The following is a 22,599-nucleotide window of genomic DNA, read 5'->3' on the forward strand; positions in this document are numbered from 1 at the left end:
AATTTTACTTAAAGATTTGATGCAATCTATAAATAGATCATAATGTGCTGCTTTGGGCTTTTTTTTTTTTTCAATTTAAATCTAGGAAATAACATAGCTAGATAACATATGACAGGTTGGTTACAGATACATATCACAGATAGATATACTGCTCTTGACGTAGAAAATCTGGAAAATGGGTTTGAAGTATCACATTAATTTAATGAAGTCATAGAAAATACCTGCAATCTACTCATCTGAGTGGTTCTCGTTTGGCTTCGCACAAACCACATCCTGCAAGAAAGATTATTGCAGCCTGTGTCTCTTTTGGCATCCTATGTTTCCTTATATTTAGGGGCAGATTCTACGATTTCTTATTCCTTCCTAAAAAAATAAAATTGTGGACTAAAAACTTCAAAGGATATGTTCTATTCAGCAGTTGAAGCCCTGAACTTAGTAACTTATTTCTGACCAACTGAGGTTGTAAGGTGAGAAAAGATCTTTGCAGCCTTTATATCTCCTAAAGACAATAATTCCTTCTTGGCGTCTAGGACAAACACTGCTCCTGTAATAATACTACAGACGCGGAGGTTGCAGAAACCACGAACAACAAGAACGACAGATTATCCTGGCAGCCTCTGCATTACTTGGGAGGAGAGCACAAAGCCAAGAAAATCCCCTCTCCCTTTGTCTAGATGAGAGGCAAGACATATGAGAGCCTGCATGAGGCTCAGGACTTCTGCTGTGTCCTCTCAATTCCTTCTCATAGTACATCTGTTGGCTCCTTTTCAAATCTCGTCAGATTGAGGCTTCCCACACTGAGGCAGGTGGTATTTTACTTTCAAAAATAGTGACAGCAGATGAAATTAGCCATCTGCATTCTGTAGGACTAGTACACTGGAAGTCTGAAAAGGAGAAAACACATGGCTCAAAAACATATATAAGGAAAAAAAAAAAAGGAGGAAAGAAGGAGGAGGAAGCAAGGAAAGGATGCATTAGAACTGAACTGATACTCTCCATGAATAGTGAGTAAGAATGATAAAGCAAACAGGGTAGCATTAGAAAACTATATTTGAGCAAAGAAGTTCATTAATCACATGCTTTTGAGATAAGGTTCTTGCTTTCTTTATATTTTACATAAAGGAAAACCATTACTAAAAGAAAGTTAAGACATTTGGTTTTGAAAGTACAGGAAAGTGTTTGAGGATGGCTGAAGGCAGATTTCCATCCCATGACAATTTGCGAGATAGAATTTTTCCTCTTCTTACATGACGGTGAGGAGTTAACATCTCAAAAAGTGTGTGCAACATGGAAAATTCTCCTCCTTTCTTCTACTGGAACCGGTCAATAACATCTAAACATTTTTTCAAAAAACATCAATTAAAAATTTCAGAATGAAAGAAATAGCTATTTCTTTCTACAAAAAGTGAAGAACAATTCCAGTTGTCACTTTGGGAAGTTATGAGAAGTTAGTATTTCTTATAGTAATATAAGTAGAAAAAATATGGAATGTTAAAATATCTTGGTATGGTACTAATATAGTAGATATTTAACGTTGAAATTAAGCATACATAAATTCTGAATGAAGATTTGAAATAATATAAGCATTGAGAGTACTGTACACAAACAGCAGTGATTAAGATCCTGAACTTATATAAACAAAGAGCAATAGAACACACATCAGTGTTCAGAAGATTTAACCCCGGCGACAGTTGATAACGAGACTATGGGAAAAAGTGGTAAAAGTATAGAAACTGATACAGCAGAAAGCTGTGAATGTGCAGTGCAGTAAAGTCACAGTGGTCATTCTGAGGGTTAGAACTGGTCTTTAAGATGTATCAGGAAGGGCTATTACAAATAGAAGGTGGCTATTACAAATAGAAGTTAACTATTTTTCTTTTTTGAGCTAGAACTTTGCCAATGCAGGTTTTAATTTATTTAAGTGTATGAACTGCAATGACTATGCAATATATAGTAAATGTTTAGTTAAGTCCAAATATCTTTTCATGTTGCTATCCCATGCAGTTGGCAGTCTAAGCCTAATCTTAGATAATATGCCAAGAATTGTACAATAAATAAGAAGATTAACATCAAAGTTCGGAATTTGATTAACTTTCCTGTGCTTAATCACACAGATAGCATCCATATGAGCTGACTTGGAGGGAACAGTAAAAATGGACATTTTGTGAGGAAGGTGTCATAAGAAAGTAGAAATACAGCTTTGGATGCAATTGTCACAGAAACTTGAAGCAAATCTAGTAGTTGCGCTTGATGCAGCAGGTAAAAAATACTTGAAGCTCGTATAGATATAAATTACATCTTTGAGTTACTAGTCAGCACTGCCCTGAGTTTCACCTGCACATGAGGTTCACCTGCACATGGATGTTGCTACCTTCTCCAGCTATGCAGCCCTGGAAACTCAACCCACAGGAACCGCTGAGGGAAAGTGCTGAGTCTTCACAGATTGGAACCTGACCACAGCCCCTTGCTTTTCAAGATACTCTCTCTCTGCACAGGATTCCTTGTGAAAGGGAAGATAAAACTGTCTGTCTTATCACCTCCTCTTCCCTTAGACATTCTGTCATAAGGGATTTAGTTCAGGATTTAAGCTGAATGGTACCTTATAGGTATTGATCTAAGTCATATCCTCATGTCACATTTAGTATCTAAGTTATCCTTTACTTTAGTAGACTCCAGTACACTTCCCTATGCAATTAGAGATCATAAAATTAATGACCTTTTTTTGTAAGCATCTCACTTCTGTAGTGTTTTCTAGAATAAGAAATAAGTGACCACATTTTAGAATGTTGTTACAAGTGTTTATATTATGCTTCTCATTAGCAGAACACCTCTCATGAAATTGGTTTTGTTACATTAAAATAACCCAAAACTTTTGGTTTAAGCCTGTGAAAAGTTACTAGGTAGTCTCAGTTCAAGACTTAAGAACTGAGGTCTGGTTACTGTTGATGAAATGCATTTTCATGCAGAATTAGTGGAACAAGTGGACTTTGTCTATGGAACAGAATTTTGAGTTAATCATCTGAGAAAACTAGTCAAATTTACATGATACAGCCTAAAATGCAATGCTTCGTTCAGAGAGAGGAAAATCATCCTACACACCTAAGAATATCCCACAGGGTATAGAAGTTTGTTCACTTCCTTGAAATTTGATTTAGTATAAAAGAGGCACGATTCTTCCAAGACAATAGGTAGAGACTGCTTTTGGCTTTCAGTCCATCAGATGGGTCTTTTTTTAATCTACATAATAAAAATTTCAGTACCATTAGAAATTTACAGTTTAGATTTCTTTGTATCAAAGGGCACAAAAATAGTACAATAATCCTGAAAATATAAGTTTGTGTCTGTGTGTCTATATATATATATAAGCCTAGAAAAACAGCTCCTTAGAAATAAACATTTTCTGTGGTTCCAGGGTGTATGATTGTGTTTGTGAACATTATTCTGAATTTGATGTTGTTGTCTTTTTTTTTCCCTGTGTAATCCCAGAAGAATCTTTGTCTTTTATTTAAAGTATGATTTCATACTAAGAGGTTTTACACTGAAAAGCAACATTAATGCATCAATAGAAGAGTAAGAAATTAATTATTTACATTAAAGTATTGCTTTTATTCACATAGCTTACAGCTTGGAATAATAGAGTTAATATTCCATTTTTTCTAACAGCTTTTCTTCAAAACTACTTGAGAACTTTCAGGTTTACACAGTGAATTTAAAGTATAGACTATTTATGATCAAAATTACATTAGAATTGTCAAGATAATATACTAAGAATCATCTTGTAAAATTATTGCTGTTATTTTGTTACAACCAGAGGAAAAACTACTCTGTAAAGTCAAATCAGAAAGTTTTATTTGGATGCATGTCAAGAAGGACTGCATTTTTTATTGAATAAGCACAAAATATTCAATTCCTGATTTAGTAAAACATTCAGCGGATGCTTAAACTTTAAATAGATGGGTAATAATGTTTTAAATGAAGAATTATATTGATGTGTGGAGAAGATGCAAAAAATAAAAAAGATGGAAAAAAATCAGCAAGACTTCTGTAGTACAGGACCTTCTACAAAACCAAGTAGCAAATTCTAAAGTTGAATGTTGGGGATAGTTGTTCAGAGTTTAACTATTTGTCACAGTAAATTCAGCAAAGGTAGTTGCAAACTCTAAAAGACAGGAAATGTCAACAAGACATAATTTCCAATGAAAAAAGAAACACTGCTAATTTAGGTCTCTTTGTGGAATATAGAGAAATTAAGATGCAGTGGAGGGGAGCCTGTTATTTGTGCTTGGGATTGCCCTGAGCCATGTGCACAACCTTGCAGTTGGCCTTGTTGAACTTCATGAGGTTCACATGGGCCCACCTCTCAAGCCTGTCAAGGTCCCTCTGGATGGCATCCCTTCCCTCAGCATGTCGACTGCACCACACAGCTTGGTGTTGTCAGCTAACTTGCTGAGGGTGAACTCAATCCCACTGTTCAATGTTGCCAACAAAGATGTTAAACAGTGCCAGTCGCAATACCAACCCCTGAGGAACACCACTTTGTCACTTCTCTCAACTTGGACATTGAGCTGTTGACCTCAACTCTTTGAGCCCAACTCTTTGAACACTTCAAAGGAAAATTCTCTGTTTTTAACAATAAAAGAAAACAATGCAAACTGGAAACTCTAGTATTGGTCAGTGTTGATATATATTAAACACTTATTCAGCACTTAATGTATAAAGTCAGTACTCTTTCTGAAGTATGCTGTCACTATCTGCTTTCATTTTTCTCATCCTGCCAACAAACTTTGGCTGATGGACTATTGCTGCTGTTTCTTGTAGTCTGTTTTTCTGGATATAGTGCACCGTAGAAATAATTGCTGTCTCAAATGGACCATTGGGTCATAATGTTCCCAAGAACATTTTGCTGAATTGTGTGCTCCACAAAACTTCAAATTTATTTTGAGTCAGAAATATTCCTGCATCCTATGAACACTGAGGAAGAGAAATGAGGTATTTCTCCTGAAAAAATAAATAAAGATTTTAAAAAAAAAAAAAAAGCAACAGAAGACCAAAAATCCTCTGGAAAAAAAAAAAAACCAAAACCAAATCAAACCCGAAACCAAAACCATACCACAAACCAAAACACCAGAATTTGATTCTGCACGCATCATGCATATGCAAAGGTAGGAAGATCTTTACAGGGGAAAAAAACAAAACCAAACCCCACACACACACAAAAACCAGGGCCAAACAACTTTTCAAAGGAAACGTGGGGCTCGTCTACACAGAGAAGCTAGGCAGACCCGAGGTCTACTTGAGCTTCAACCGAGCTTTCTTGTTGAAAAAAGGTTATACTAGGCGTATTCAGAGGATGATGAGGCAGAGCTGTTAGTATGTCCCAAATTTCAAATATCCCACTTGTACAATTTAACCCCAGAATAAGTCTTTAATAAGAATGCATATTATTTATCCAGCTGAAAGTAGTCCATACAGTCTTGCTCCCAATTCTCTGAACTGTCATTAAAGTTTATTTTGTTGACTGCTAGTGACTTAATTAGTAAAGCAGGACACCACAACTGCTTTTCTCATTACATTTCTGTAACTTCTGATATTACTTTTCAAATAGGTTAGTGCTTATTATTTGGAGACAAAATAAAGGAGAATCTTCTAAAATACTTCTGAAGTACCTGAATTTTTTTTCCTCCTGATATATTGGAGAGTCTATATTTCTTTAAAACACTTTTGTGAGAAATTTTATTTTTTAGATCAAGGACCGAGTTATCTATTTTGCATTGGCATCATATTATTGTTTTTATAGAAATAAATCTTAATTTAAATCTGCAATTCAAGCTTGGGAGACAAAAATATAGTTTTAATATCCTCCCTTTTTCCCTTTATTAAATTAGAGTGCATATGAACCAAAATAGAGGAATTAATCTCAAATGTTCTGTTTTTATGACATATCAGAGGTTTGCTCAATACAAATCACAACAGTAACTGGTGGTTTATATGTTTGTTACTTAATACACTCCAGATTCATTACTTCATTAGACCAAACAGAAGAGTAAACATCATTCAGAGGAAGTATTATAAAAGGAGGAATTAGTTACTATAAAGTAACTCCTAATACCCCTTTAGGTCAATCCTTAAAGCATCCGTTCTGAGGTGTTAATGAAGACCGATTTTTGGCACAGCAAGCTACGCTCACTCTGGAGCTAAGGATGAGATCACTTCTGTAATTCATGTGATTCACTGCAAGGCTCATCCTTGCTCCACCAGCTAGGGAGAAAACTTGTGGGGACCATCATTCTGGGATTAAAGTGAGCCATTTCTGAATGGTGTGTATCAGTGTTCAGGCAAACACTGGGACTCATGGAAAGGAAAAAAAAACATCCAAAACATTGTCCTTCCACACCACAACCCTCCCTTCTTCCAAAAAGAAAATAAACATAGGGCTCTTTCGGTATATAGATTACTTAAAATATCTGAAGGTATTGTCACAAAAACAATGGCTCATGCTATCTTTTGTATTCCAGCTATTGCTAATAAGTGCAGGCTGGCTGAGCAGCAGAAATCTTAAAATAAACTCAGAATTTTTTTACACATTTTCAGATAAATGTCCTGGTTTTGGCTGGAATAGAGTTGATTTTCTTTCTAGCAGCTGGTATAGTGCTCTGTTTTGGAGTTAGTATGAGAAGAATGTTGATACAACATAAATGTTGTGGTTGTTTCTGGGTAGTCAAGGACTTCTCCACTTCCCATTCTCTACCAGGTGCACAAGAAGCTGGGAGGGAGCAAAGCCAGGACAACTGACCCGAACTGGCCAATGGAATATTCCTTACCATATGACATCATGCTCAGTATACAAACTGGAGTTGGCCAGGGGGCAAATATGGCTGCTTGGGAATGAATGCGCTATTGGTGCCACAGGTGGTGAGCATTCACACTATGCATTGCTTGTTTTCTATACATCATTTTTATTATCATCATCATCATCTTTCTTTGCTGTCCTGTTAAGCTCTTCTCATCTCAATCCATGATTTTTCTTCCCTTTCCTGTTTTCTCCCCTGTGCCACTTGGCAGGGAGGAGTGAACGAGCAGATGCATGGTCCAAGTTGCTGACTGGGGTTAAACCATCATGAGAAGATAAGGAGTCTAGCTCATGGTCAAGTACCAAACTGTTACCTAAATTGGAGGAAAAAGATGATTACTCATGAGAGACTCTCTCTTCCCTCTCAAGAAATCAGTTTGTGGTTACATCCTGCTATATCAAGAACATCCAAAATCTGCTAGAAAACTGATGGGACGTGAGGTAACAATCCAGATCATGAGTGTCACTCTGTCATCCTCCTCTCAAGTTATGAGCAGTTCTCATGCTCTGTTTGGAAGGAGTTAAGTAAAGGAGACGTAAACTGTAAACATAATGTTTAGGACATTTTTCTTGTTACCTGTGATATAATGTCTGAAATTTTACAAATGTGAAAGCAATAAGGCAAAACATTATTCCTGAGAGGAGTCCTACTGTTTTGACCCAGGGGCCAGAAACTAATGTATCATGTCTTTTAATAGATACTACACTGTCAAGGGCAGTTTGTCAGAAAACCTTCATGGGAGGAGAGCACATTTGATGCCAGCCATTGTTCCTTTCTCAAGTATTTCACTTCGATAAAGATTCCACTTTAACAGCTAGTCTCGTGGTTCACATGGCTTTTTCTCTAGCTCCATCTCACTGAGCTCAATGTATACCTTTTCAACAAACAAGACTTAGTGCCTGAAATCTTCTTAAACATCAGCAAGCAGGGGACATTGTTAAGAACTGGATATTCAGCTACAACAACATTTAAAGTTACATGTTTTTGCCTACATCAATCGGATAAATACTATTCCTGACCATATCTCAGCCGCTTAAAATTTTGGTTTATGGTGGAATTTTTGCTGCTTTTGCATTTTGGCTTTCTCTTGCTTCTGTATTTCTTGTTTACTGTTCCATTATTGACAGCAAGTATAGTAAGTCTCATTTTTCTGTTGACGGTTAGTTGGCTTCTTTGTCCTCTGCTGAACTACCTGTTTCATTCTTGTAATTTTAGCTGTGTTAGAGCACATTCTCTCAGACACTTTCATTTCTACACAGTGATGGAAGACTGTAACCATTTCTAAGTAAAGATTGACTAGCCTTTGAAAAATTTATCGAAAAGAATGCACAGAACAACTCACTGTAGCCATGAAAAAAGCTGCACACATGCACCTAGCAGATCAATGCCTGCTACCCTGCAATAAATTATAAGGCTTTACTATTCCTTACTGGTTTTGTTCTGAACGTTTGTAAAGTCTTTACAACAAAGTAAGAGATAACACTAGGACTCCCCTCCTGCCCCGTATCTTTCTTGTGTCACATACTATTAGCAATGTCTGCACTGGAATAGGTGAGCACCAATTATTTCCCCAAATATAAAGGCAAAAAATTGTATTAACATACGTCAAGAAGCACGTTTAGCATCCAAAGGACTGTAGTAAACTGTAGTAAAAGATATGCTTTTCCTACAAATGTAGAGTTTTGCCTCAGAGTAAAAATACTGACATTGCTCATAACAGAGTGCACCATTATAAAAATAGTTTTCGTCTTTAATTGTAGATATAATCCATGAAGATGTGACAATTATTTTGAAACATGCCTGAAAAAACTCCTTGCAGCTATTTCCAAATGGCTGATTTCATTATTCAGTAAAATGGGAAAAATGTTAATCTTTAGTCTAAGCAGACTATCAATTTTTATATATATACAGTGGTAAAAAACAAACAAACAAACAAACAAAACAAACCCAAAACAATCAAGAACAACCATGAGGTTTATTTTAATATCAACTGAATACTTTAACAACTAATCAAAAATATCACAGACGTCAATGAAAAGTTTAGGCTTTACAACAAATAGAAATGTCATCATCTCCTGCTCTCTCTCTAGAGTAAATTAAGATTTATACCAACACAAGAAAACTACTTTCAAAAATAAATTCAAAGAAAGGTCAGCCCAGTAAATAAGAATTCAGTTTAACTGCAGCTATACTTAGAAAAGCATCTGTTCTCCAATACTGTATATGGTAACAGGGATGAGAGAAAATAGTTTTGCTTTTGCTTACAGGGCTTTTAGTTACATAGGTACAGAAAATGTATCTCTTCTTTTGGTTTAGACCTGTAAAACATGTTAACTGTTTTTCTTCCCAAACTGAAATCTATAATAAGCTATCATGGAAAATGGAGGTTGTCTTTCTCTGTTTCCCAGGTGAAATAAGTTAGACACCTCTCTCTAGAGGCATTAATACCCACTTTGCAACAGCCACTATTACCAGACAATCTAAAAATATTACTTCAGTGTAAGAAACATCATAATTTAGAAGCAAACTGTTCAGGGTTGAAGCTTTCATGGCCAGATAATATGGTGGAGGTTAAAGCTGTGTGTTTGTGAAAACATTTTTCACATAATGCATATCCATTTAAAAATAGCATGTGATTGCCTCTCAGTTACTAGATGTGTACATTGCTTGATGAAAAAATGCATCCAGCTTTCAGAATGCTGAGCCATCAAATGTTGAATCTTGATGACTCTAATTCAGAGCTTTAGCTTTTAATGTCCTTTGCACAGAAAACACAGGAACAAATAAGCAACGTACTTTGGGATCAAACTAAATAAGAATGTGTATAAAACAAAACTGTGAATAAGATAAACAGGAAACAGGCACAATGGATACATTTCCCCAGATTTATGTGGTCATCATGGTCATACACACTCAAATCATCACACACACTCTCAAGTACCTAAGTATCCCCAGGTAACCCCTGAGCATCAGGGAATAACAGTTTCTGATTGCTGGGTTCTCTTTTCTTCCTTGAGGGCTGTAATTACCCAGAGGTGAATGGCTGACGTTGTGTACTAACCACTGTAATGGGTACATGAAAGGCTGTTGACACACAGAACAACAATTGTCTCTTTTCCTACATGACCTAAATTTCTCCTCTGGAAGTGCCTTAGCAGAAAGAGAAAGCAGAGCAGCTCTTTGTCTGTCACCCTATACAATCCTCCTTGGTCTGTCTAAATAGGCGGACATAGCCTGCGAGAAACAAATAAGCATTGGCTTAAATAAAGATCGACTGTCTGACTAGATACTAATGTAGGTCTCATGGTTAGAAGCAGAATTAGAAAGACAACACAATACCAACAATGGTCAGTGGTTTGTGTCTAAATTTCCTGTACGAAATTGTTAAAAAATAGATTTGCAGTATCAGGCTTTCAAAGACATATAAACACTCCCTTTCCTTAATCACTTAAATGTCTTCAGCACAGAACACATAACGTTGCTGGAAAGTGGCTGATGTTATTGATGTTTGCAAATAAATGGGTAAAAGGGTGCCCAAAGTCAAACAAGAAGTCTACGGTAAAGCAAGGACTTAACTGAAGTCATATTAGATTTGGGTCTCATTCTAGTCTAAAATACTCAAATCTGAAAGCTACACTGCATGTAAAGGACATATATATGTAAAGATCTATTTTCTTCAGTTTTCTGATGAAAGGTCGCAGTCACAGTAGGTATCTCAGAAATCAAGGACTTTCTGTGAGAAGAAGGATGCTCTTTTCTGTAAAGCAATCTCAGAGTTTTCTGTAACTCATTGCTTATTTCGCAGTATCTGTGACTCACAGGGCCAGTTCTAAAGTGTGTTGTAGTTTTCAGGAGTTTCCTAGGAGTATAATGGCTTCAAAGTGGTTAACTCATAAGTAAGATGTTATGTTTGCATTTTAATTACTTACACTTTGTGTTTAAAGTGTTTAAATTAGCAGAACTTTCCAAGGTCTTTACAAGCAAAGCTTGTCTAGTTGCTTCACATAGTCATAATACCACTGCCAGTCCATTTCTATGCAAAAACTGGTGATGTTGAGGTGACTGTTGTCAAAAGATATTTGTGGTTTCTTTAAATTTTTTATACCACTTTTCTAATTGTTACTCATTTCACCTCTTTAGAACCATTAATCAAATATTTACCAACTCCTCATGTTGTAAGTATAGTTCTGACATTTTATCTGACTCTAAATTGCAGGGTCACAAAGCTGTCATTTTTCAAGTATATAATATTTATGGTTTTTTGTTATTCAGAATTTTCCTTTATTTTAATTAAAAAAAAAAGTTCTCTGTCTAGCTCAGATAGATAGGAAGGAATATCCTGTGCTTCTTTGTACAGGCATAGAAACCTGGACTTTTGGGACCCTCTAAGAGCTCTAGTGTTTCTTCTCATAAGTTATTTGTATTTGTTCTTTCCCTCCAACATGCTTCCTCTTCATGCTTTTACTGATTCTATGACACTAATGAGTGTGGGAAAAAAAAGTTTCAAAACAAATAGAAAGTAAAATGTATCAGCTACAGAACTTCAGGTCTTTGAGTGAAGAAATAGTCATACCAAATAAAACTATGATTTTCTACTTGAAGATGATAGTGAAAGGTAGATGAAATAGTTTGTGTCCTAGGTGCTTTATACTTATGACAGGATTATTAAATTTCTGAAGCTTGCAGTGTGAATGTTGGTTTATTTTGGTTTTAAAGTATCTTACATTTTTCCTATATACTCATTAGTTATAATGTCAAGCAAAATAATTTTCTTTAAAGAAAGAACAAGTACAGATTCTAGAGAAGACGGAAGACTTGTAAGAACTGCTATACAGCAAACTTACCTTTTAGCACTGCAGCAAAAGCATCTATTAAAGTAGGATTCCTGAACACCTGCAGTATGTAATTTCCCAGCCCTGATCATTCATACACTTTGTTTTCAAAATTCTGTGCACATGAAGTGTTCAAGAGGGTTTAATGTACATACGTTGTTTGCCAATGTTTTCTCAGACTTCTATAGGGGTTTGTGGCTTCCCCTGCACCTCTGCAGCTGAGCCAGGATATTCCTTCTTGAAGCAGGCAAGAGTCTAGAAACCATTAATCCACCCTGAGAAATAATAGTTCAAGGGACTACAGAGATCAGTCCTTTGCTGCTTTATTTAACCCGTTCATTAGTTGAAAAGAATAGAAAGTGTCTCCCATATGCCTCAGTTCACATCTGGGTATGCTGTGTGAACAGACCATACATCATCTCAGTTATTACACCTTCAGAGCACATTTTGTCCTATGTATCTTAGACCATCTTAATCAAAAGCTAAATTATACATAGCTGTCTATTTACACAGGCAGAAACCTTCAAACAATTTATAACCTCTCATGCGTATAACTTTATCTCCTTAACCATAGTAGGTCCCACAGCTCTAGGGTAGACTTTTACTCGCTCAAAATGCAATTTCTGCTGTGTACTAATGGTGCATCTAGCAAATTTTCCTTTTATAAAACTAGCCAGGGAATCAAGCAAGCAAGATGCTTCATTCATGATTTCATAGTAATGTTTATCTTGTTTTAACAATATCCTAATTTGTAACCTGGTTGCTATTTTTTTTCCATATACTCATACGGCTGTTTTCAGACAAAGAGACAGATGGAGTGCTGCTAATGAAGGCTGATTTTTCTCCCTCTTTGCTTTGTGTCCATTGCTTGTACTGAGTAGCAAATGTGGAAAACCAGAAACTCCATCACTTTGGCTGTTAAAGTGTATTTGCATCCTAACGCTTGGACATAAAATGTACCAAGCCAGATATAGTTAGAAGGAGAAGGACGAATTGATAGATTTCTTTGACACAACTGGGAAATGTGATCATTTCTTGATAATTTTTGGAAAAATCAATTTTATGTGCCTTCAACGTGCAAATTTATATGGAAATAAAACCTTTTTGCTTGCATGAGAAAATGGCAATATTTCTCTATTATTTGTAGATTAGATTTTTTGTCAGTTCTACTTTCTTTGGAAAAAAAAAAAGGTTATTTTTGATCACTAGGTGTGTTTTTCATTCCAGTCTAAATTACTTGTTAATTCTACGTCTGTAAACATATTGTCCTAAGAAAACTTTTTATCCATTTTATCCATTCTATTTCCTCAGTTGCTGAGGCAAGCTAAGAAGCATATGCAGATCTTGAGCAGTGAAAATGATGCTGCTGATACTCAGAATGAAACATATCAGACACGTAACTCCTTTGGGAAAGGCTCCCTTGGAGACATTTGTTTCTCGATTTAGTCATCTGCCTAAATCCAGGCTTTCATGACTGCATTATTAGCAGTTGTCAAATTAATTTCAATGTGCCTCGTGCAGGTATTTCTATTACACAAATTGAAGTAATTGTCTTTTATAAATACAATCTGTTTTCCTAGAAAGCTGCTTGCATTCTGATTGTCTTTAGGCAATATTAAAAAAGGACCTCTATCTTTATGAAAGCTCTTTAGGGTAGGTGGATGGCAATAAAGGAAAGTCTGATGCAGGAGTTACCACAGTAGAACTGAAGAATACCCAGAGAGCCATTTTTAATAAGTCACCCTTTTCTGCCTTGTTCCAAGTTGGTAATAATCCTTTGTCTTTCTTTTCACCCTAATTATTCTGTTTTTTCCTAGCCTGACAAAGAAATTTCATGTTATATTTTGGAAATACCATTTTGCTTCCCTGGATTTAGCCATGCTCAGGTGATCCCAATACTCTTGCAGCTTTTGAAGAGGGATAGCAATGAAACAACACTATATTCCATCTTTGGAGAAGAAAAAACAGAAATATTTTTAAAGCTTAAATTCATGGAATACCTTTGAGATATAAAGAGATACTCCTCTGAACAAATATTTTTACTTCACTTGCCATATGGGAGGAGCAGTTTACTCCATATGAACAATTACATGGTTTTCCCATAATGCAGTAGAAATCTGCTGATCTAAAATTATTTCTAAGATTATTACAAGAGATGAAAATTGAATAGTATATACACATCAGCATGGAAGTTCTATTTGCACTTCAAATGTTTTGATAATTATTTAAGATATAACCTAATTTATGTTTCGCTTGAATGGAATTGCTTCGTATTTTTTTTTAAATACAAGCAATAAATGAAATCAAATGTCAAAAGGAAGGAATCAATCTGGTATTTAGAAAATAAGCAAGGCTAAACGAGGACCTAAGAGGACTTCAAATTGATATGTTTTGTAACTTGAACTGCATAGTAGATGTTTGTTCTGTATAGAATTTGATTGACTCACCCAGGAATTTAAATACTTTATTCCAACCATTGAAGCACATTTTTAGTAATGCAATATAATTCATTTATAAGGAAAAATGTCATTGAGATTATATCCTTTCAAATGAAGTGTATTCCCTTTTTCATTTTACCTTCTTCATTTAGACAAGATTTAATAAAAATCAGACTCTTCATACTACAAACCAAAGGGAATTTCCCTGTGTGTTATCTAAGCCTTTGGCTTGATGCACGTCATTTTTATTTAAGTCTGAAATTACTTAGTCCACAGAAGTCTTATTGGCTTCCAAGGCTGAAATATCTTAATTTATAGTCTAAGATGCCCTTCATTAGAAATCTCTTCAGCTTTTCCACTACTCCAAAGCCTAGCCTAGGAACTGTACTGTGCTTTCTGGATAAATAAGTCTTCGAGACTGATCATAAACTGATACCTAAATCAGGAAAGGCCAGATCTACTGGCAGTTGCCCTAGAATACATTTGAAAGGGCTTGAAGTCAGAGATGACCTCACCAAAGGTGACCTAAAATAATGACAGATGAAGAGGCAAAGGTTCATTGCCTCAAAGGCTTGCTCTTAAATGACTCAAATGCTCTCAAATGAAGAGAATTACCTTGCAAACAAAGGAATAGACAGGATTAAAGAAAACAAATGTGCAAACAACAACAACAAACACCATTGGTCTTGGTTAAAATTAAGGCAATAGAACACAAGATAACAGAAGTATGGGGTGTTCAAGTTTTTTTTACTTAAGGGAACATTTCTCAGTTACTGTCCAGACAGATTCTGATCCATGTATTGGAAGACAGCAATTTTGTCATTTTAGTTCTGTTTCTCTCAGTATATCTTCACCTTTGAAGGTATTCTATAACCTATAAACAAAACATCAGGTGGGGGTTCTTTTGTGAAACTTTTTTTCCAAAAGAAAAGTTTTAGTGCTTAGTGAGTTCAGAAAACTAGTCTCCATTACAGTCCTTAATTGTTTACTTGAACCTGAGAAAGTTGCTTAACTACTACCTGAATCTAAGAAAGTTGCTTAACTATTTAGACTCCATGTCTTTAAAATATACCTAATATTTTTAGATAGATGGATGAAACACTGAACAGAGTCTAACATGCTCTTATCACCACAAGTTGCATATCCTTAAGGACTTGTGGAGGAAATCTTACTTGGCCTCTTCTCATGTAGAAAATCCTTGTCGTTCCATATAGCCTTTAATCAATGACTCCATGGAAAAGTTTCACTGGGGATTTCCTGTGAACAATTATGTGACTATGCTAGAGAACTATAGCTTTATTTTGGCTGTCTTTAGTAGATGTGTATCTATAAAAATATTTATGTGTGTATATATATATATATATATATATATATACACACACACTGTAGACAAAATGGGGGCCTGTTGAATCCCAAAAGTATTTGAAACAAAATAAAATTAATATTTGTTTGGATTGAATTTAGACATAAACACAATCAAATAGAAAAACTGATGAGATTATATCAGCTTTTTCTAACACTGTAATGCCACCAATAGCCTTTCGTAACACAGCTGGTCTTACATTACTTACAGAAAAACTGCAGAGAGCAGTTGCTCAAACAGGGTGCAGGAAGATGTGTTGGTAGTAAAATCCGCAAGAGAAGTAAGGATGTAGAGGAGGCAGTAAAGATGTCTGTTAAAACCAAGACAATCCTGAAGAGCAGGCAAAATGGATGTCTGCTCTAATAAGTGAAACAAGGGTCAGGATAAATCCTGGGATAAAAAATAAGCTGTAAGGAGCAGGCGAGAACATCTTCTTTCCTTCTTTTTTTTTTTTTTTTTTTCAGAGGAGGGGTGGGGTGGGGGGGTAGGGGGAGAGGCTAAAGGGTATAAAACATCAATAATGAGAAAGGGAAGATGGATATGAAAGAAGATAGACCACTAGGCTTCTTGCTTCTATCGTCAAATCTCTCTTGTCAAGGACTACCTTGACCTCATAGACTAAATACCATGCAGGACTGTAGCCACCAGTGCCAGCTGTATGGCACCAGCTCTGTGGAACTAACCAACTTATAGCTACTTTAGGACATAAGCATTAAGTATTAAGTGTTTTGTATATGTGCAGATAATGACTGAAAGTGATCAGGAACTAAGTACTTAGCAATGTGTTTATTAATTACTACCAAATCCAGTCAAGATGTTTTGAAAGTGGTCTGATTTATCAGTTTTTCAAATACACTCCCATCACAGCAATCTCTAATTGAATAGCTGATCTGTAGATCCACAGACATTTGTTTTCAGTGGTATGTAAGTATTTATTCAACAGATTGATATACAGATGTAAAGAACAGCTTGGCCTGTCAAGTCCACTGTCGGGGCACAGCGAGGACGGCTCCTCCCTGGGGAGCAGGTAGCCATGGGCAGCAGAGGGACCTCACCAGCCATGGCCCATCACACCTCATCCACTATAAACCACAAGCTGCCACACCATTTGCTAAGATTATTTCATGAAAAATAGACAGTAACATGATAGAGGAAATGACACTGAAAAAGGGATGTGTGACAGGATGGCAAGGACATATTAAAAGTTTAAGGCCCCTTTAGTGTCAGGGAATGTGCATGATGGAATGTGCAGATCATGTCACATATGGGCTGTGCTATAAAGGGATGAGAAAAAATAAGTGAAATGGTCCCTCCATGACCTGGGGACTTCACGACTTCAAAGCTGACAGGAGGTTTAGTCAGTGCATGTAAACACTTGAATGGATCTACTGTTTCAAAGCTCTTCACTTGTACTAGGATGCTTGATTTTGAGAACAGGAATTTGGAATGTATTTAACTTTGTTTTGCTTAAGTGTTTCAGAAATCAGTAAAAGTTACTACTGTGATTGATGATATGAGAGCGTGATCAATCAGTCTTTATAAGCTTACAGTTGCCCAGATGCAGACGTGACCTTGAATGTTAGCATATGTTTAAAGAAAATAGAATTTTTGTTAAGGTACTGGAATTACTCCTGTATTTTATGAAATGTTCTGAGAGTTCTCATTAAATTCTCAATTTCTAAGACCTCTCATTAATGAATATTTGATTCTGTTGCAAATATTATAATTTCATTTATAAGGCAATGGTATGCTTAATCTAAATAAAACGAATATGACATTTTTCAGAAATCATGAATTTTTGCTTTGATCAAAAGCAATAAGTTACACTAATTCCCTCTCTCTATAGAGCGCTAAATACAACAGATGTCAATGTAAGTCGAATAAACAAAGTCCACCACTATAAATTAATTTATCCCTCAAGCTATATTAAAAAACATGATTATGACTCAGATAATTTTGAAAAATAAGGTGGTTGGCTATGGGTGTTCTTTTTTGTGATTCAGTCTGCATTGCCCAAATGTTACATTACTCATTACAAGTGCTCAACTAATGTGTTTTTTAACTTTTTGAGTGTTACTGCTAACATAAATTAGTTTAATTGAGAAGCTGTAAAACCTTTTGAAAGTCCTTGCTTTCGGGCTGCTTTTCCAGGAGAAAGCTTACTGAATCCTTCTAACAGTTAGTGCATGTAGCATTTTATTTTAGCCCTCAGCAAACACACAATTTTCAACAAATTCTCTCATAGAGTTTTCATTAGCTGGTTTTTGTACCTCACACGTATTTCATTAAAAGAGTACTCCAGAGGATTGTAAAACTATGAATTACACTACTACATATTTTTGAAACAAAAATTTCATTGAAACTGAGGACATCATAGGTAAGGATGATTGTTTTCAAGTAGCTATATAGATATATATTTCTCAGTATACAATTCCATACAACTGAGCATATTTTGTATCATAAAATCCCAACAATATGCAGTAAATGAAAAGGAAAGAGAAGGGAAGGTATTAAATATAAACTTAGGAACATGTCAAATAATTTGGCATCTTGATAAACCAAGAAAACGATTTTTTTCAGGGTGTTTTACTTCTTATAGAATACATACAGACAAAGGAGTCTGCAGTAATCGCATTTGCAGAGATGAGTGTTTCTCAGTTTTGAAAATGTGGGTCTCAAACTATTTCTAAGCTTGAGTATGTCTCCATACTTCTGAAGAATGCAGGGAGTTCTGGTTTCATCCTGACTGTGCAAGTCACACTCTTTCCTTCTTGTGTCCCATTTGATGACCAGGCTTCTGTGGAAAGATGACCAGGAAGATCCAGCTAAAGGACCAAGTTCTAAGGAAATGCTGCAGTTATGATCCATAGCAGCTAATACTTGTCTCAAGCAGAGACCTAGGACCTGCATTCATGCAGTGGCAACTGCAGTGATAACTTTATGACCTGGGTCTGAAGCGTAACTCTCCTTGGCACACCTGTTTGAGAACAACTGTTAGTGTCAGCAGTCTGATTAAATGAACCAGTAGGCCACTTCCTTCTCTCCCATGTTTTTTTCTTCTTATGATTGTTAATTTTTGTTTTATTAGAGACATAGAATTCTAAGCTCAAATTCAGAGCTCGTCTTAGTCACTCAGTGATCTCTGAAAACGGCACTTTGCATGTGTTGCCCACTGGTACACTGATAGCAAAGGTATTTCTCCAGGATGGCAATCAGCTCCCTAAACCACAGATTCTTTTTGAGGAGCTTGAACTATTTGTTACTGAAGTAAGACTGACAAAGTCTTTAACTGATCTCAGTTGCTCAGGGGTTCATCACGACTTTGTATCTCTCAATTTCTAAGTAACACACAGGAGTTTTTTTAAACAATTCTTCACCCAGTCACAGTCTGTCTCGCGTGTCGAATGTGGTCAGGCTTTGCTTTCAAAATAAGAGGGTGAGTATGTGTTAACTACAATAACATGAAACCTCAGGAAAGCTGTTGCTAAATTTATGCTTTACCTATCATTAAAACAGAAAGATCTTTCCTCAGACCTCACTGATGGATTTCAGTTGAAAAATTCCAAGTAACTAATCTAGGGCAGACAACAGGCAGAGATATTTCATCTCCGTACTTATTAATAACTGAAAAATGGAAAATGGAATCCTGTGATCAGATGGCCGCAGGAATAGTAAGCATAAGTATTCCTAATTATGGTATGCTCAACAATTTTCCAAATATGACATTTATGGCAGAGAACTGCTTCATTTCTTTCCTTGAATTACTTTTCTTTCCTCCTAGGTAATAGTTAAATAGGACACATTTTATGTCTTTTCTTCATATAACTGATATTTATTATTTTAGCTGAATTTTCCAGAGTTTACTCACACTTCACAAAACATTAAATGATAAGAACCGTGTATGTTTACTGAGATAGAGACTGATGAAGAAAACACTGAATATGATTAATCCCCATTTTATAGATAGCTTTCTGGAAAAGTTATTCCTTGTGTTATGAACTGAAATACCTCCCCATGTTTCAAGCATGCCTAAAAAAAATAAATCAAGTTGAACACTCCCACTTTAATAAGTTCTAGTAGATGAAAGCTCTTTGACAGATAATTTGAATCTGCATCATTAGAAAAGAACGAAAAAATGGATTTTTACCTGAGAAGTGATTATTTAACAAAGACTTTTGTCATCTGACATTTACTGCAGAATACCTGAAGTAGGTATTATTTTTTGGAAACTAGTCTTCGAGCTGATGCCTACTCCTTGAAATTCTGGTAGGAAAAAATAAAAGGAAGGCAAGAAGGTCTTGTAACATACCAAAGCTATGCCTGCCCTTGCTGATAGGCATATGTCAAAAAGTAGGGTTTAATCAACTGGAAGACTTTCCACTTTATTACATAGTCATAGAGACTGCAAAAAAACCCACTTGCCTAAAGGCAATGAAGACATTACAGACTAGTAGGTGCAGTAAAGATAACACTAGCTGTGTGATGTGGACATTCTGCACTGACACCGGTCAGGAGTCAAATTTGAAAACACTCAGAATAAGAATAGGTAAATTTTATAATTTGATTCACTGGCAGAAGACCAAGATTGAACTTCTACGCCAAAGTCCAAGTCACTTTTTGCAGAGAAATCTCACAGCAGTTAACCCCAAAAGAGCGCTGACAGATACCTCCATGTATTACTTAAACAGACCAATGAACTACGAGAAATTCTTCTAATCCCATTTTGGGTAACACCTTGTCATTTGTAGACCAAACTCAACAAATAATGATTTATTTTTTTGAAAATATTTATTGTTTGACACAAAGGTTGTCACTAGACTTGCACGTAAACATGCACAATAATATGCCCCCGACACATGTACATGTGCTTTTTTCATCTGAGGAAATTGCATCCAAAATGATAGCAGCTTTCCAGGCACGTTACAGCAATGTCACTAGAGCAGCTACAGACTAATTAAGGTTAAGAATGGGTGAACAGCAGTGACAGAGCAAAACCTTTGAAGGTCAGAAATGTATTTTACAGGGGACTATGAGGCTGGATAAAAAATGAAAGGCAACTTCAACATGGTTATAAGTATAGGGTGAATATGCTGGGACAAGGGTTTGAAAAAATAGCTGTCATACGACTTGTCTCATTCATTATACAGCTTACAAATTCTGCCACTAACTAACTGTGACTCCTACAAGGCAAGTTTTCCTAGCAATACTGCTTCCATAGCAGTCTCGTTAGTTTTTGTGGACTGAAGTGGGGAACACAGGAAACAAATTCTATGTCCATGTCCCTCTCACAGGCAGTTAACCGGCTGTATACTGCATACCAACTATCTTACCATGTTCTGTAGTTTACTCTTCTCTGGGGAGATCGAATAATTAAGATGGAGTAAATAATTTTGTTTGTAGCAAAGGCAGTAGGCATTTTTGTTTGTCTTAATCACAAGATCCTAAAAATGCAGGTAAGTTGTTCAAAGATGTATGCTTAATGTGATTTATCAGACTGGTTTGCAGTTTCTCCTCAGTCTGTCACTGCTCTGAGGCCTTGAATCTGTGAATTGTTGAAGACCTTTAAACTCTCTTTTAGTAAGTAGGACCTAAGACTGCACAAGCTTGACCATCAGTAAGCTATATTTATTGATGGTATAAATAAGCAAATGCACAAAAGTAATTTGTGCATGCATTAGTTTATATTCATACATATATCTGCAGAATAATTTTATTTTATCATCTATTTCCTGTGTTGTGCAGCAGTAGTCTAAACATTTCTATGCTTGGGAAAAATTGAAAATTCTTCAGTACAAACATTTTGTTAAGTTGAACTCACATTTTAAAATAATTCAGAATAAAGCACCACCATTATCTAGCCTACCTTTAATCTGTGATATTTCAGTTGCTCAAAGGAATGTCAAAATCAGTAACAGTATGAAGGCAACAGTTGTTCTGACAGCTGAAGCATGAACTGAATCTGTCTAGCAAAATTAGCCTAATATGGTCAAATTGTTTTTGCTTTTTAACTGTATATGGGCAACAGCAAGACACTGTGTGTGTGATTTCCGCATCAACTAAGAAACATATAGTGGAATTATGTAACAAATTGCTATGGCCATCAATAAACAATAGGAAAAAATACCTCTTGAATCACAGCTCTTTTTTTTTAAATCAAAGTCTTCACCGAAGTCCTTCACATTTTCCATTTTTTCTCCCACCAATAGTAAATAAACTTCTGCATGGAATTTTATTCCTAAGTTATGTATAGAAAAAATCCTCTTATGCTTTGTTTCTGCTCATTGCACTATGATAGTTTCAAGTTTTAGCTTTGTTAGAAGCCTCTCAAATTGTTAAGGAAATGAGTAATTTTTCTTTATTTAGCAAGTAGCATGACATGGATCCATCTTGAATATGATTGGAACAAGTAAATAACCAAAACCTTCAGAAACATGAACTAAATTGTTTCAACTAGATTCGCAGTCTTAAAAAAAAAAAAAAAAAGAAGTGGAACTGTAAGAGTGGGTCAATCTCGAATATATATGTTGCTTTCACTATCTTTGAGATGCACTTTACACAAAAGGATTCTCTCAGTAGTTTCCTATGTGGTTTTTTTTCTGTTCTGCTTTTTTTTTTCCTATTTTTTCTGAGGAAAGACAGATCTGCATGGATAACTTTCAAAATAAGAGGACGGAAAAAACAATAACTTCAAAACACAGATAAATTCAGAAATTTCCAATGAAGCACAGTTGCATAACAAATTATAAACCTCTCCTTTTGCATCATCTCAGCTTCAACAACACTTCTCAAACCCATGGCAGGATTTTCTGTAACATCTGATGAATCTCCAAGTTGATTATTCACAGTATCGTATAACAGTTTGGGTTGGAATGACCTTTAAAGATCATCTAGTCCAACTCCCCTGCAATTACCAGGGCCATCAACTAGATCAGGTTTCTCAGAGCCCCATCCAACCTGACCTTGAATGTTTCCAGGGCTGGGGCATTTACCACCTCTCTGGGCAACCTGTGCAAGTGTTTCACCATGCTCATAGTAAAAAAAATTCTTCCTTATACCTAGTCTGAATTTACCCTCTTATAGTTTAAAACCATTACCCCTTGTTCAGTAACTATAGT

The sequence above is a fragment of the Caloenas nicobarica genome, chromosome 4 (genome assembly GCF_036013445.1).
Source record: "Caloenas nicobarica isolate bCalNic1 chromosome 4, bCalNic1.hap1, whole genome shotgun sequence".
Classification (NCBI taxonomy): Eukaryota; Metazoa; Chordata; class Aves; order Columbiformes; family Columbidae; genus Caloenas; species Caloenas nicobarica.